Source organism: Ursus maritimus, unplaced genomic scaffold, assembly GCF_017311325.1.
Source record: "Ursus maritimus isolate PB19 unplaced genomic scaffold, ASM1731132v1 scaffold_20, whole genome shotgun sequence".
Classification (NCBI taxonomy): Eukaryota; Metazoa; Chordata; class Mammalia; order Carnivora; family Ursidae; genus Ursus; species Ursus maritimus.
Window position 1 is genome coordinate 30,537,286 of NW_024424453.1, and position 2,697 is coordinate 30,539,982.

General features: G+C 49.2%; 1 long non-coding RNA gene across 1 annotated transcript; it reads right to left on the reverse strand.

Annotated features, from left to right (window-relative positions):
- Positions 1–280: 280 nt before the first annotated feature.
- On the reverse strand, positions 281–1,723 carry LOC121104279. The gene is made up of 2 exons (XR_005836572.1): positions 1,045–1,723; positions 281–625 (listed from the first exon to the last, which is right to left on the reverse strand). It is a non-coding gene; the product is annotated as an uncharacterized LOC121104279 (long non-coding RNA).
- Between the last annotated feature and the right edge of the window lie 974 nt (positions 1,724–2,697).

Here is a 2,697-nt window from a genome sequence, read left to right on the forward strand (position 1 = left end):
GACTAATGAGGTGGCCCATGCAAGTCAGACAAGCCAAATTAATCTCAACGAATGCAACCTGTAACTCCATAAAAGCAAATCAACGACTTTAACTCAGGTGGCCAAAGCATCCTCTTGGCGTGAGAGGCCCCTAGTTGTTCTTTCCTGGCTTTGATTGGAGGAGTGAAAGGGATAGTTGTGACCTCGAGCCTCCTAAAGCGAACTCTGTATGACCACCAAGTATGTGTTGGGGCGAAAGTCTGTTGTTTTTAAAGAAAAGAGGTAAGATACCAAGGTCGGACAGTGCATCAAATCTGCTTTATTTGAGAAGGAATGGATTACTCATCACGAATGTCCTGACAAAGAGGCCTGGATGACTATATAAAGGGACTGTGTCAGAATGAACAAGAAAAATGGATTTCTTGGGCATCCAGCGTAAATGTCCTCATCTACAAGCATGCGTTCCGGTGATGAAGCAAACATGGCCGCAGGGCTGTTGGCCGATGGTCCCTTTTGCTCCGCCAGCTGGAGAAGCACAGAAGCGATGCTTCCCCTCACACAGGGGTACTGGGGCCTAGTAGGGGGGTCCTTCCCCTCCTCAGAGAGGTCACGAGCACTGGTAACAGCCAGCCTGCTGCCCAAATACCTATGAATGAGAACCCAGGCGACAGCACCCACAGAGAAAAATGGGTATTTAGGAAAACATGAGTCAAAGCTGAGGAAGGAAGTAAAGGAAAAAAACTGATAAAAAGAATGTAAACAGGAAAAGATCTGTTTTATAAAAACCCAACCCTTTTCTACCTGTAAAATTAGAACAGGGAGGAATGCACGGCTCAGCCCCTAGCCGGTAGCTGATAAGGACACCCCTGCCGTGGGAAGAAGGCTGGGTTTTAATGATCCAAAGCCCTTTCTTAGACGCCACTTCCCACACAGAGACTCAAAGTGCTGTGGCCCAGGAGCCCTTGAGCTGCACGGCGATGACGAGGCCACTCAAACAGCAGGACCGTGGACGGGAGCCCATCAGGCACAGGTCATTGTCACGGTGGTTTACAAAGCAGGTCTTACCTTCAGCGAACACGCGGCTCCTGCGCCCTGGCTGCACGTCAGAACCACGCAGGGGGCTTGGAGAACCCCAGTCCAGCGCTCTTGGAATCTCGGGGCTCAGCACCAGCCATCGGCATTTTTTAAAGCTCCCCAGGCAGCACCGACGCACAATCAAGGCTCAGAACCCGTGGCCTAAAACGACATGATGTGTAGACGGGCAGCTCATCTGTGGTGTGCAGGCCCGTAACTTGGGAGCCTCCTAGAAGCCCTTCCCACTGGAGAAATGTTTGCATAAACGTAATAATAGTAATGCTTTATATGTGCGTAGTACTTACGGGAGTACTGTCCCAGGAAAGTGCTTACCCTCCTGTAAAACTATACAAATGTTAGATACCATCAATATATAACTGCGAACATATGCAGAATGAGAAATCTAGGGCTTGCAGAGGGCCTCACTAAACAAGGGACTGGCAGAGCTTGTACTAAAATCAGGCCTCCTGATGTCCCCATGTCCCTCCACACGGCTGAGACTCATGACTACCTTTAAAGAGAACCTGAAATATTGATACGTTTGGTTTCCTCTATTATGAACTGGGATGTAGCCTCATACACAAGTATGTATTAAATTATTTCGAGTGCCTGGGTGGCTCAGTTGTTAAGCGTCTGCCTTCGGCTCAGGTCATGATCCCAGGGTCCTGGGATCGAGCCCCGCATCGGGCTCCCTGCTCAGCGGCGAGTCTGCTTCTCCCTCTCATGATCTGTCTCTCTCTCTCTCCCAAATAAACAAATAAAATCTTTAAAAAACAAAAATACATTGTTCAGCTTGCTCTGGAAATGTGTTACTTTAGTATCTCACCTCAATGATACAAAAATCCCAAGTGAAACAAGCTGTCAACCTTAGCGCGTCGGAATGTTTCCCTTAGTTATTTTGTTGTCAATATTTGCTTCTTCATTTCTTTCGCTTGTCCTGTACCTGCAGCAAATATCAAAGGTTCTGGGAAAATTACTGAGAGGAAATCTTGAAAATGGAGAGAATTATATGCATAAATTTAGTTTCTTTAACTGCAAATGGGGATAGATCAAGGCTGTTCTCTTCTCGTGGCTGAATGCTTTAGAACAATCCCAGGAAGCTGATGTGGCGATGGCGTGCCAGGTGTAGGGTGAAGCTACGCCAGCACTTTCCTAAGGGCTGACATCTTTCTCAGGGAATCCCGCCTCTCAGGCCGCATTAGGGCCCCTCCTCCTTATGCCTTGAAGGTCAGCAGTCAGAACGATGAGGCATTTATTGAACACCCACCAAGTGTCAGATGTTTCGCACACAGGGGCTCGTTCAGTCCTCAGCCACGCCGCCAGGTGTTATCATCACCTCTACTTTACGCACGAGGAGACTGAGGCTCGGACACGATGTAGCATTGCCTCGTCCAATACCTGAGCTGGCCCAGACCTGAAGGTGACCTCTGCACTCCAACTCATGCATTCTGGGCAGAGCCCCAGCTTCCAGGCACCCGAGTTTTCCTAACCGTTCTGGTGGATACCACTGAGTTCGCCCACTCTTCCACCATGAGGAGACAGGGGCCCCGTGCCTCCTCGCTGCACCTATAGACATGTTTAGACGACTTTCCTGAGGGGTAGTTTCTCCCACGTAGGGTACAAGTCAGTGCGAGAGGAGGAGTG